Below are 14424 nucleotides of genomic sequence, written 5' to 3' on the forward strand. Positions count from 1 at the left end.
TTTGCTTAGTTTATTTGTCTAACATCAGCATATCTGATTTCTCCACATCATATTTGATTGGGGTTTATTGCATTAATCTTGACCCTGGGATGAAAAATCGTTTCCATAATTTACTTAAGTACAAAACCTGGAGGAGGAACTCTGCATAACTGTGACCTTATCACATTTTTTCTTTTTCATTTACACGTCTGCTCATTATGGAGGTAGAAACGTAATAGACCTTCCAGAGGGGAGCAGGTGACTTTTAGTGACTCCTGATTGAATTTCAGAGGCCAGACAATATACTGAATAGTTTATATTTAGCAGCAACATAATTACTATATTTCTTTAGCAAGGGAAAGGAAAGAGAAAGAGAGGTCATACGTTACTGAGTTTGAAATCCCTGGGGAGGGCTTGCAGTTATTCAATGCTGTATTTTTTTTTTTTTTAAGAACAAACTTTCTGCTTAAAAATAAATATTCACTTCTTGTATTTCAAAACTTCAGTATCACTGTGAATGCAAATATCTGGTGATTCTCCATTATCTCATATTTAGAGTCTTTTAAATCATTAAAAACTTTCATAGCGTCACTGTTTAACCATCATCAGGCTTGGCAGTGGAGAGCTGGGTGTGGAAAGTACAAGTGCAGTGATGTGTTTACCTGCCAGGTAAAAGCTGGTTTCGGGGCGAGCGTAGGCAGAAAAACAGGGTGGTCGGTCTTGCCTCTTATGTACAGACAGCTCACCCACAGCGAGGACAGGATGAGGTTTATCTTGGCTTTTTTTTTTTTTTTTTATGTTAAATGGTGTTTTAACAACTGCCTGGCCATTTATTTTATTTTTCATTTCTTTGGCTATACTACACAGCATGCAGGATCTTAGTTCCTTAACCAGGATCGAACCTGTGTCCCCTCAGGTGGGAGTGCTGTGTCTTAACCACTGGACCACCAGAGACATCTCCATCTTGGCTTTCCCTCCCCGGGCCACACTTTTTATCCTGATGATCACAGTCAAGACAAGATCCAGAATAGCCTACTATATTAGTCAGCTGCCTGACCCACCTCTGTGACACCTTTTCTCCCCTCGAGTGTTTGGCTGTGTATCCCTCGACTGCCTCTTCACAGGACAAACAATTTATAAAATTGCTTTCTACTGAGCGAGTAGAAAGAGAGTGCAGTCTTCCTCCTGGTGTGGCCGAGGGACACTTGTCTCAGATTGTTGGCAGTCTAGGGAGGGCTCTTTCCACTGGGAGACTCCGAGCTGGTGTTGACGTCTCTCTCGCACTGCTTCCGGGGCTGGCCTGGGAGAGTCGCAGCTCGCCTCTCCAGGCCTGGACTAGCACCAGACTATCTTACCAGCTGGAGAAGGAAATGGCAACCTACTCAAGTATTCTTGCCTGGAGAATTCCACGGACAGAGGAAACTGGCAGGGTACAGTCCATGGGGTTGCAAAGAGTTGGACACGACTGAACGACTAACACACACACATGCACACACGCACACACACACACACATCTTACCAGCTGGTCCAGTGCAGCCAAGTTCCTGCACCCTGGTCCCCAGGCTCAAGCATTGTTGGTGGTCAGCTGGCCCTTAAAAGTGCGCTGGAATAGCCCCAAGCACAGAGCAAGGCCAGCAGGACAGACAGCTGCTGTTCAGATCCTTCCTGATCGACAGTCAGACCCGAGGCCTGGATGCACACTCAGGGCCAGCTTGCTGTAGTGAGCTGGCCAGTGTGGCCACGGGGCTGCAGCCCGAAGCCTCTGTCCACCCCCAAAACCCTCTCCAGGGCAGAGAGGGAGACCTGCCTGCTTCTAGAGAGGGGCTGGAGAGGCTGCTTCATCCCCAGTTCGGGAGGAGAGTGTTCAGGGCCTTGGAAGAGCACTTGCAAGTGCCGGGTCCTAAATCTCGGGCTGCATAAGCAGATGGCAGCGTCTGCTTGGGGAGCTGTCCTTGCCTGTCACAACCCTCCCTGAAGGTGGAGATGGACGCAGGAGTTTTTTCTTCTCTTCTTTCCTGGGCTCATAATGGGCTTCCCAGGTAGAGCTCATGGTAAAGAATCTGCTTTCCAATGCAAGAGACATAAGAGACATGGGTTCAGTTCCTGGGTGAGAAAGATCCCCTGGAGGAGGGCATGGCAACCTACTCTGGTATTTTTGCCTGGAGCATCCCATGGACAGAGGAGCTTGGTGGGCTAAGGTCCATAAGATTTCAGAGTCAGACACGACTGAAATGACTTAGCACGAGCTCATAATATGGATGAGCTATAAGATGTGACAATGTGTAGCTGAGTTTCTGTCTCATGGTAACTACTCAGTGACTGGCAGCTATTATGGTTATTAGTAAATTGCCATCTGCTTTAATCCTTCTCTTATGAGTCTTATCTGAGCTTAGTTCCCCAGAGCCCACCCATGCTGGGGAGAACTCACCAGGCTGAGGACCAGCTCTAATCAGGACTCTCCTGGCCCCGTTGCTGACACCTCTACTGGAGCACCTTGAGGAGAGGTGCAGATCCTGCCTGGTGAATAGCATGTGAGTGACTCCTCGGTGTCATGACCTGTGCTGTCCATCCTCTCCGTGACTGTGGACCTAGCAGGTCCTCCAGGGAGCACCATGCTGGGTCCAGTGGAGGATACAGAAGAAGATACAGGGCTCTTGCCCTAACCAATGATCCCAGAATCAAGCAAGTTGAACACATTGTTAATGTAGATGTTTTTAAAAATATATATTAATTAATTAATGTTTGGCTGTGCTGGGTCTTTGTTGCTATGCTTGGGCTTTCTCTAGTTGCAGTGAGCAGAGGCTACTCTTCCTTGCAGTGCTTGGACTTCTCATTGCAGTGGTTTCTCTTGTGAGGAGCACAGTCTCTAGGGTGCGCAGGCTTCAGTCATGGCTCATGGGCTTAGCTGCTCAGTGGCATGTGGGATCTTCCCAGACCAGGGATCGAACCTGTGTCCCCTGCATTGGCAGGCGGATTCTTATCCACTGTGCCTCCAGAGAAGTCTGCAGATGCTTTGATTGCAAGGCAGAAATTCTCTTCTGTACCTTAAGCCAAAGAAGGAAATGTACTGATTCATGCAGTTGAAAAGTTTAGGGTTGGACCATTTGGCTCACATGATTGGAACTGGAGAAATGGATAATGAAACCTGGGGGACCTTGCCTGTGGCTCCCAGCCTGTGGCTTCATGCTTTGCTGCATGTTCTCCACACGGTGGATCCAGGTGACTTCAGCCTTTCATCCCCAGATCTGATAAACCAGAGAAAAGAAATTTCAGTGTCCTAGTCTCCTCCAGCATGCTAGAGGCTGATGGTCCTGTTCTAATTGACCTGCACTGGGTCACGTTGCCTCTCAATCCACTCGCTGTGCCAGAGTGACAGAATGGTCCTGTAGCCCTGGCCTGAGCACTCTGTCCACCCTGGGAGTCGGGCTGCTTGTCAGTCCAGCCTCTGCCATCTGGCCTGATGGGGGTGGGGGACCCCTAAGAAGCAGCCTAGTCCTGTGTATGTTTAGTAGGCAAACAGTGTAAACACACAACGAAACGATGCAGGATGTACGTATATTAGAACTCTACTGTTGGCACAGAAGCGTTCTACATAAATGATACTTTCCGTCACAGTTCTTAGCAAGTGAGCAATACATGCTTTCTGATTGGATCTGCCACCAGATCAGAGTTCTGGCAACAAACACCCCTGTATCGTTATCACCAAGAAGATAAATTGGCATGTACAGGTGTTCCTGAAGTATGTGTTGAGTGACTTCGCTCTAGGATTTCCAGAAGGGCAGAGAGCCTCTCAAGACTGATTGCTTTAACTTGGTTAACTGGGAAGCTGAGATGATAAACTTTTGGGGTCACAGCTGTATTCTTCAGAAGATATAATGCTGCCATTTTTTCCTGCATTTATAAGCTTTCTAGTGAAAGTGTGAGTTGAAACTCTGAGTTGTGGCCTCTAACAGCAAGCTGACAGTCCTATGGACATTTGTCAAACTGATGTATTTATTTATGATGTGATGGGCATGCTTCCCTTTTCTTGCACGCTTAGACATTTCACATTGCAGGGCTTCCTTGGAGGCCATGAGAGATGGATTTCAGTGTTTGTTCCCTGACACAAGCAATTCTGACACATCCCTGTCTGTACACACATCTTCACCCTTGAGCTCCACATGGGAAGCCAGGGGGCAGGTGGTCCAAAGTTGCAGAGTTGGGGCTTCCCCTTTGGGGTGCCTCCTTTCATCATTTGCTTTGATCTTTCTAACACTGCATAGCATGTGTCTGTTACCTGGACTGTCCCCCTCTCCAGCCAGGCAAGAGCCCTGTCACACTGCTGTCAGGGACACCTGAACACAGCACTGATGCCCAGCACATAGGAAGTGCGCAAGAAAATATGCAGTGAAAGAAAGAGGGGCTGTTTTGAAGAATATTGCCTTTCAAAGGCAGGGATGAATAGGGGTTGTTTGGCAGAAAAATTTTATTGAAAAAGAAGGCAGAGCATCTAAGGTGAGGCTGGACTGTAAACACAGAAGGATCTACTTACTGAGCATTTATTACTCGGCACCAAGTCAGGCTGTGGGAGGCATAGGGGAAGGTGGAATCAGACACTTGTCTGGTTGGGGTGCTTGGGATGTATTCCAGGAGGCATTAGAGAAAAATGCAAAGCAGCATCTGCACTTCCCCACACAAGTGATGCTGGTGAGTTCTCACCACTCTGTCCAGGCGATAGGATTTGTGGAGATGGGTGCTCAGTCGCTCAGTTGTGTGCAATTCTTTGCTACCCTACAGGCTGTTACCTGCCAGGCTCCTCTGTCCATGGGATTTTCCAGGTAAGAATACTGGAGTGGGTTGCCATTTCCTACTCCAGGGAACCTTCCCCACCCAGGGATTGAACCTGAGTCTCTTGTGTCTCCTGCATTGGCCTGCAGATTCTTTACCTCTAGCGCCACCTGGGAAGCCCCTTGAGGAGACAGGGGCAGTGAACTGAGCCTCGAAGGTGATCTGTTAGTCAGGATTCTTCCTGGGCAATGACAGGACAGCTAATCAAAGCAGGCTTGGAATAAGAGAAAGGAAGGGGAAGGGCTTTATTAGCTCAACTAATGGAAATCAGCTAGGAGTTCAGGCCTGGAGAGCCTGGTGCTGGCCAGATATCACTGAGGGACCCTATGCTCTGTGTTCTGGCTCCAGTTTCGTCTGAGCCTTCACTCCAGGCCAGCACCACCCACCTCTGCACTTATATCCCTATGGATCTGGCTTAAGGTCGGACTCTTTTCAGGTCAGACTCCAGCAAATGTCCAGGCTTAATTCTGTCTTCTCTGATTGCCTCTGCACCAAGCAATGCACCGTGTCTGAGCCTGGACACCTTGCTTGCTCCTGGAGCTGGGGTGAGTCAGAAATGCTACCTGTCAGCAAAATGCATTAGATAAAAAAATGAGAGACTGAGGGACTCCATGGAGGATTGATGATGCATTTGAGGAAAGCCAAGGACACAGGCTAGAGGGGAAAGTGCCTCTGGCTTCTGTGAGTATGAAACCCTCTCACCTGTGGCCCCAGAGGAGCCCCAAGCACGGGCTCTGAGAAGCACTGACCCATGTGACTCCCCAAGTGCTCAGTCTGGTCTGCTTACAACAGACCGCAGCCCTTTTTTCTTTTGGTTGACTATGTGCAGTGTCCACTTAAGGCTGAAGCTACTGGACCTTTCTTGTGCCTGGATACCTGAGACCAGGAGTGGGCTCTGGCCTTTGGCAGGGACACGTGAGGATGTTCAAGTCCTGAAAGGGAGAGAAAGCTTGGTCCTTTCAGTGTTAGAATCCAGGCTCTGAGGTTGGGAAGATGAAGCTTAATGGAGACTCCAGAAACGTGTGCTGCTTGAATGGCCCATAAGCCCCTGCCTGGGGGGGTTCTCTGGCCCCTGGCACAGTGTGTCAGCCGCAGCCCCGACCCTCACCATTAGGATCTGACTTTTTAAAAATTAACTTAAGTTCTTTTAAAAGACGCTTACTCCTTGGAAGGAAAGTTATGACCAACCTAGACAGCATATTAAAAGGCAGAGACATTACTTTGCCAACAAATGCCCATCTAGTCAAAGCCATGGTTTTTCCAGTAGTCATATATGGATGTGAGAGTTGGACTATAAAGAAAGCTGAACACCAAAGAATGATACTTTTGAACTGTGGTGTTGGAGAAGACTCTTGAGAGTCCCTTGGACTGCAAGGAGATCAAGCCAGTCCATCCTAAAGGAAATCAGTCCTGGGTGTTCATTGGAAGCATTGATGCTGAAGCTGAAACTCCAGTACTTTGGCCACCTGATATGAACTGACTCATTTGAAAAGACCCTGATGCTGGGAAGGATTGAAGGTGGGAGGAGAAGGGGACGACAGAGGATGAGATGGTTGGATGGCATCACCAACTCAATGGACATGTGTTTGAGTAAACTCTGGGAGTTGGTGATGGACAGGGAGGCCTGGTGTGCTGCAGTCCATGAGGCCACAAAGAGTTGGACACGACTGACTGAACTGAATTGAATTTTTTTTAATTGGAGGATAGTTGCTTTACAATAGTGTGTTGGTTTCTGCCATACATTAACATGAATCAGACATAAGCATACATAGGTCCCCTCCCTCTAGAGCCTCCCTCCCACCTCCCACCCCATCCCCTCCTCTAGGTTGTCACAGAGCCCTGGTTTGAGCTTCCTGTGTCATACAGCAAGTTCCCACTGGCTGTCTATTTTGTGTATGGTAACGTATATGTTTCCATGCTATTCTCTAAATTCATCTCACCCTCTCCTTCCCACACTGTGTCCGCATGTCTCTTCTCTATGTCTGCATCTCCTTTGCTGCCCTGCAAATAGCAAATAGGTTCATCTGTATCGTTTTTCTAGATTCCACACATACATGTTAATATACAATATTTGTTTTTCTCTTTCTGACTTTCTTCACTCTGTATAGCAGGCTCTAGGTTCATCCATTTCAGTTCAACTGAATCAGATTTGTTCCTTTTTATGGCTGAGTAATATTTTGCTATATATCTGTACCACAGTTTCTTCATCCATACACCTGTCAGTGGACATCGAGAAGATCTGACTCTTGAGATCTGGGGCTCAGGTCATAAGCTGGGCTCTGTGGGCAGTGTGGCCCTGCCTGGTCCTGCAGGCTGGCTGTTCTCCACTGAGGTGGTCAGGATCCAGCCCTCGGCAGGCAGCTGGTCTTTCTCCTAGTGAACTTGCACAGCTGCCCTATTTGGGGTTATCACATAGACACCACTCTTCTCCATCTCCTGCCTACACTTTTTTTTCTTCTGAAAGTATTTTGAATGAGAATACTATGTGATATACAGAAATTAAAAGAGAGATGCCTCAAAGTGTGACTATCCCTTGGGCATGTGAGTGTTGAGTCGCTTCAGTCATGTCTGATGCTTTGTGACTGGCTCCTCTGTCCATGGAATTCTCTAGGCAAGAATACTGGAGTGGGTTGCCATTCCCTTCTCCAGGGGATCTTCCCAACTCAGGGATCGAACCCACATCTTCTGTGGCTCCTGCATTGCCGGTGAATGCTTTACTGTTGAACCACCAGGGAAGCCCTCGGATACCCCCTACATCAAGTTATCATTAGAAACATAAAATAGAGTCTTACAAGGAGACTCATACAATTATCTCTCAGCTTTTCAGGTTCAGCAGAAGCAAATTTTTATTATCAGTCGGTCTCCCAAGTCAATACCTGGGACTTGTCCTTTCTGTCCTCCCCTATTGAATGGTTGGTGCTCTAACCAATCAGCCACCATGTCTAATCCATTTCACATATTTCAGACCTCTTGACTTGCTTCTTGTTTGGATTTCTTATTCAAATTACCTAATCAGCTCTCTGCCTTCAATTCTGCCTACTTCCCATTCATTTCCCACACTTACACCAGCACGGTTCAACCGAACCCTCATCCATCTATCTACCACTGTCACCATCCCCCTTACCCTAGGGATACCTGCGGCCCCGGGAGCTGGCCACTGCCTCCGTCCTGTGTCCTCGGTCTTGCCTGCTCCTGGCCCTGGATCCTCGGAGAACAAAGGGGCCGACTTTCAGGCAGAAGGTCACTAGGGAGGCCCTGACCTTTGGATCTTCTGAGTGAATCTCCCGGCTACTGCTCCCAGCTTCAGGGCCATGTCCGGATAAGAGACTGTCTGAGGTCTGCTGTCTCCTGGAGGGACAGACTCTGCTCCTGGCAGCCTACATTTGCAGGGAACTGACCTCCGGGACTTTCCTCCAGAGACAGAGTGACTCCCCTCACTCTGATCTCTCTCACCTGCCTGCAGGGCTCTGGTCTGGCTCTTACACTGTACCCTCCATTTTTTATCTCATGGACTTAAACAGGGCAGTGCAGGTGGGGATGTCCTCGGCAGAGCTGGTGTCAAAGTCAAGGCTGGTTTCTATCCAGCCCAGCTTCCTGATGTGTTGCACACTCTCCTGCCCATTCTTACACCCATAGGCACAAACTGTGGCCATATTTATGCCCATCTGGGTTACTGACCAAGTTCTGGAGGCAGGGTGTGCTGAAGACAGACTTCTTACCCTTTTGAGAAGACTTTGCTCTGGCGTAACAGACATCCTTTAATGGGCACTTGAGGTCCATTTTTGCAGCCAGCTATTCCGGTATTTCCTTTCTTTTAAAAGAAACCATAAGAAGTTGTGTCAGATTAACTGCTGAACTCCAGAACACAGTGTGTAGGTAGCTGGTGTGTGGTAGCTGACGGTGGTTGTTCAGTTGCTAAGTCATGTCCGACTCTTTGCGACCCCATGGACTGGAGTGTACCAGGTTCCTCTGTCCTCCACTATCTATCTCTCAGAGTTTGCTCAAATGGGTTTTGAATCACAGCTTCCTGACAGGGAGCTGTGGGAGCCTGGACAATGGGGGAGTGTTTCTTGGCGTTTCTGTCTGCCCTGAGGGAGTGATGACCTGGGGGAGGTTCCGGTTCCACTGCTGTTCTCTTGTAGGACATTTGCTGAGTACTAGAGAAGGCACCCCACTCCAGTACTCTCGCCAGAAAAATCCCATGGATGGAGGAGCCTGGTGGGCTACAGTCCATGGGGTTGCTAAGAATTGGACACGACTGAGCGACTTCACTTTCACTTTTCATTTTCATGCATTGGAGAAGGAAATGGCAACCCACTCCAGTGTTCTTGCACGGAGAATCCCAGGGACGGGGGAGCCTGGTGGGTTGCCGTCTATGGGGTTGCACAGAGTCGGACATGACTGAAGCGACACAGCAGCAGCAGCAGCAGCAGTAGTGCTGATGTGCATGCCGGCATAGTAACAGTGATGATAACTTGTGCAAATGGCTCTGGAAATGTAGCCCAGAGGAAACACTCAGAAGCGGCAGCTCTTGTTTTCATTATAGTTTAGAGGCTTCCCTGATGGTTCTTCTGTGTGGAAATCAGTCCTGAATTGGAAGGACTGATGCTGAAGCTCAAACTCCAATACTTTGGCCACCTGATGCGAAGAACTGGCTCACTGGAAAAGATCCTGATGCTGGAAGAGATTGAGGGCAGGAAGAGAAGGGGGGTGACAGAGGATGAGATGGTTGGATGGCATCACCGACTCAATGGGCATGAGTTTGAGTAAACTCCGGGAATTGGCTTTGGACAGGGAACCTGGCGTGCTGCAGTCCATGGGGTCGAAAAGAGTCAGACACAACTGAGTGACTGAACTGAACTGATGGCTTAGTGCTAAAGAATCGACTTTCCAGTTTAGGAGACTCGGGTTCGATCCCTGGGTTGGGAGGATCCCCTAGAGAAGGAAATGGCAACCCACTCCAGTATTCTTACCTGGAGAATCCCATGGACAGAGGAGCTTGGGGGGCTACAGTCCATGGAGTCACAAGAGTCAGACATGACTTAGTGGCTGAGCATGCACTAACCATGACTTAACTTCGCTGCACCTCAGACCCCCAAGCACAGAATGGGAGTGTGCTACTAAACACCTTCATTGAACTATTTGAGAAACGTGGGGAAATGCATAAGCCAGCCTCCAGCCCATGTAAATCCTCCACCATGGTCTGGATTAAATTCTCCACACTCATTTCTTCTGTCCCCACAGTAATATTCTATGAGAAGAGAAATGGTATGGCCACGCTGTGTTAGCAAAGGGGCCCTGTGTGTGTTGCTGGTATTCTGTTGTAGCAGATTTCCTCCTGTGTTTCGGAAAGTGGGATGGCTCCTTGATTTCACAAGTTCAATCCTCACAGCACACCCCAAAAGGGTTGGTAACTACCTCCTTGGCAATTGGTATTCCCCAGGGATTAATGTTTGGCGGCAGTTTTAATGTTAGAGACATAATTAGAATATTCATTATGCTAATAATGTTACACCACTCGTCTTATGTATATTTATGTATGGGAAGATATGATAATTCTGTGTAAGTTACAGGCAGCAGGTAGGCCCCTGGATCATGTGAAACCTTGTTTTCCTAATCAGGTGAGACAGGATGGAGGAGGAAATCAACGGCGAGGTGCTGTGATGCCCCAAGACCTGTGTTAGGTGCTGTGAATACAAGATTTCACAGAATCCTCCCAGCCGTGGTCTAAAACACACACTGCTGTTCTCTCCATTTTAAGAGTAAAGGAAACAGAGGTTCGGGGCAGGAAGGGGCTGAATTCATGTCACAGGAGTTAATTGGTGCTTAATCCAGGGAGATTCCCTATTAGCTCAGTTGGTAAAGAATCTGCCTGCAATGCAGGAGACTCCAGTTCAATTCCTGGGTCAGGAAGATCCACTGGAGCAGGGTTAGGCTACCCACTCCAGTATTCTTGTGCTTCCCTGGTGGCTCAGCTGGTAAAGAATCTGTCTGCAATGTGGGAGACCTGGGTTCGATCCCTGGGTTGGGAAGATCCTCTGGAGAAGGGAAAGGCTACCCACTCCAGTATTCTGGCCTGGGGAATTCCATGGACTGTATAGTCCATGGGGTCGCAAAGAGTTGGACACAACTGAGCAACTTTCACTTTAAACCCAGGGACTGAGCTTAAGGCACCTGTGAATCAAAATAACAGAAGATCACTCACTCTGTCTTCACCTTCCTGGTGAGTGGAGTGCCTGGGCTTGGCTGTGATTTTTGCAAAGCATTTGGGAAGATTTCAGAAAGAGAGGGACCGCGGCACACATGAAACCATGTTTCAATAAATGCAGGATCTCACAACTTAAGTCCTTTATTAAAGGCACAGAAATGTGTTAATTAGTACAAACCAGAAGCAAGTCTGAGAGAATGGCTGGATTGTTAGTTGGGAGCATTTTAAAGAGACTCTGAGAGGGATGTTGTCTTTCTGTCGCTGTGAGGCCTGGTAAAGTGAAGCAGTCATGAAACTAAAAGGCTCTTGCTCCCTGGAAGAAAACCTATGACAAACCTAGACAGCATATTAAAAAGCAGAGACATCATCACTTTGCCAGCAAAGGTCCATATAGTCAAAGCTATGATTTTTCCAGTCGTGATGTATGGATGTGAGAGTTGGACCATAAAGAAGGCTGAGTGTTGAAGAATTGATGCTTTCAAACTGTGTTGCTGGAGACAACTCTTGAGAGTCCCTTGGACTGCAAGGAGATCAAACAAGTTAATCCTAAAAGAAGTCAAATCTGAATACTCATTGGAAGGACTGATGCTGAAGCTGAAGCTCCAATATTTTGGCCACCCAATGTGAAGAGCCTACTCACCGGAAAGGACCCAGATGCCGGGAAAGATTGAAGGCAGGAGGAGTAGGGCATGACAGAAGACGAGATGGTTGGATGGCATCACTGACTCAATGGACATGAGTCTGAGCAAATTGTGAGAGATAGTGCAGGACAAGGAAGACTAGAGTGCTGAGTCCATGGGGTTAAAAAGATACACTAGGCGAATTTCAAGTTAGCAACCCTATGACCTTGAATTAGATACCTTAAACATATTTTTTCTTATGGGAATATAATTGCTTTACAATGTTGCATTAGTTTCTACTGCACAGAAAAGTGAGTCAGCAATATATAGTCACATATTGCCTCTTATTTGGATTTCCTTCCCATTTAGGCCACCATAGAGCACTGAGTAGAGTTCCCTGCGATTTATAATAGGTTCTTATTAATTACTTGTTTTACACATAATGTCAATAGTGTTTATCTGTCAGTTCTAATCTCCCAATTCATCCCACCCCCATTTTCTCCCTCGGTGTCCATGTGCTTGTTCCCTATGTCTGTGTCTCTATTTCTGCTTTGCAAATAGGTTCATCTGGACCATTTTTCTATATCTCACATATAGATGTCAATACATATTTGTTTTTCTCTTTCTGACTTACCATTTTTAATGCACATGGGATAAAAAGGATAAACATGTATCTGCCACGAGAATCAGAGGTAGGAACTTCCCAAAGGTCTCCATATACTTTTATTTATGCCATTTATCTACAGAGAGCTGAAACACTGGTTGTTTTGAGGAACCCACCAGTCAGCTGATGGGCTTTGTTGAATGGCTACAGGGGGTGTCACAATTAGTGGGGCAAGCGGTGACTGGAAGGATGAGAGGTCCTGAGGTCTCCATTTATAGGATTCACTGCTCCTTAGTTCCTGCCCAAGTTGCTGGGGGGTGATAGGGCCATTTCCTAAGGGAAAAGAAAGGAGAGGAGACCTGGCACTGGTGATGGGCTTGTAGGGAAGGAGTGGGTGGCAGGGCCAATTAACAGGCTTTCTTGGAGCACGTGACATTTGAGATCCTGCTGGATGTCCTAGTGGGTAATAACCCATGGGTATAACTCATGGGCAGCTGCTTAGTGACGAGTGGTGCATTTTCCCGAAGATCCTGGAATACAATGTATTCTTAATTTTGTTTGACTTTTTGCCAATGAATGCTCCTTCACATACCATCTTATTCCTCCTCCCGCTCCTTTCATCCTTCTTATTTATTTATTTTTCCTTTCTGTTAATGTGGAGGAAAAATAGTAAGTCCAGTGGCTTTCCACTCTTCCTCAGATCTGGTACTTTTATACAGCAAAAGCCTGCAGTGCGTTCGTTCAGTCAAGAGACCTATCCTATCCTCCTCACTCTACACTGGGCTCATGTGAGGAGTCTAGAAAGGGATAAATACCAAATATACAGCTGAATGCGGAGTGATTTGAGGAGACAGAACAGCAAATATGTAATTGGGACTTGCGTTGGCAAACATAAAGGGCAGAGGGAACCTGCGAAGTGGGTGACTATGGGGTGGTGGAAAGCTGCTCAGCCAACATCTTTGAAGTGCTCTTTGAAGAATGCAGAGCCATGGAGCAGAGGAGGGTGGGGAGCAGCCAGGGCCAGGATGGAAGAGCCCTGGGTGCTAGGCTAAGGGGCTTGGGCTTTGAGAGGCTGGCGCTGGTCAAAGTTTAAACTAATAATCCAAAGACACTCTCAAGTTGGATGACATCTTACCTCCTGATTCCACAGTAACCCTGTGTCTGGGGAGAAACTGACTGCTTTTCTTCTTTGTTCCCTGAGACCCTGAATCCTGAGCCTCCTGCACCTGCAGACTCCTCTATCCTGGGGACACAGGTCCCTAGCCATTAGGCTCTCACCATGGGAACAGAGTTAGCTCTCTGGACCACTGTTTTGCTGACCTTCACTTCCAGCTCTAGAGGGAATAAAACGTAAAGACTACCGTTGGTGGTAAGATTGTTCATTGCTTTGTGTGGCCAACAGAGTGGGGGTTCCATCTGCCAGGGTTTTGAAATAAGTATTCCATTTTTCATACCTGGTCGGACTCCACCCAGGTGGTGATGTGCCAGTGATTGTGTTACACATATCTTGTTGATGTTGTTGTGGTCATGTGTGTGAGAGAGTGTGTATGTGTGTATGTGTGTCTCAGGGTGACTGCTCTGGCAGCCACAACTGACCTACTCTGAAAGAACTCATGTCAAAGTCAAGATGAAAGTGTGTGTCGAGGCAATTTACAGGCAAAGAAAAGGATCGCTTTTGTCATGAGAGCAATTTCAGACAGTTTAGAACCAGAGGCTTCCCAGACATGGTTGCAAGCTCTGCTGGGCGGGAAGCATAAACCTTCCTTGCAAACCTCCTATGAAGGGCACTCCAACCATAAATATTTAGGATTATTAAATGCAAGTATTTATGAAAAACATGGGGCTTTATGTTAAAGGATTTCCAGGCTTATTGTGTTCATGTCAACAAACGTTAGCATGGATGTCTTTACCTCCCCGAGAAAAGCTTCAGTAGCGGGACTTGAGTGAGGTCTGCACACCTACACGTTGCAGATGGTCTCGTTTTATAAGAGATGAAGCTGCATTTGGTGGAGCTGATTAAATATAAAAACACCACCATCTGCCATTTATTCTAATGGAGAAGGGTTTGGGCAGATGCTGACATCTTTGGAGATGATTCATTCATCCCTGACAAGAGAAGATGCTCAGAGCCATCCAGCTGCCCGGTGCCAGACATCCTGGTTCACAGCGCAAGGCTCAGGCTTGAC

The sequence above is a fragment of the Bos indicus x Bos taurus genome, chromosome 11, assembly GCF_003369695.1.
Source record: "Bos indicus x Bos taurus breed Angus x Brahman F1 hybrid chromosome 11, Bos_hybrid_MaternalHap_v2.0, whole genome shotgun sequence".
NCBI lineage: Eukaryota > Metazoa > Chordata > Mammalia > Artiodactyla > Bovidae > Bos > Bos indicus x Bos taurus.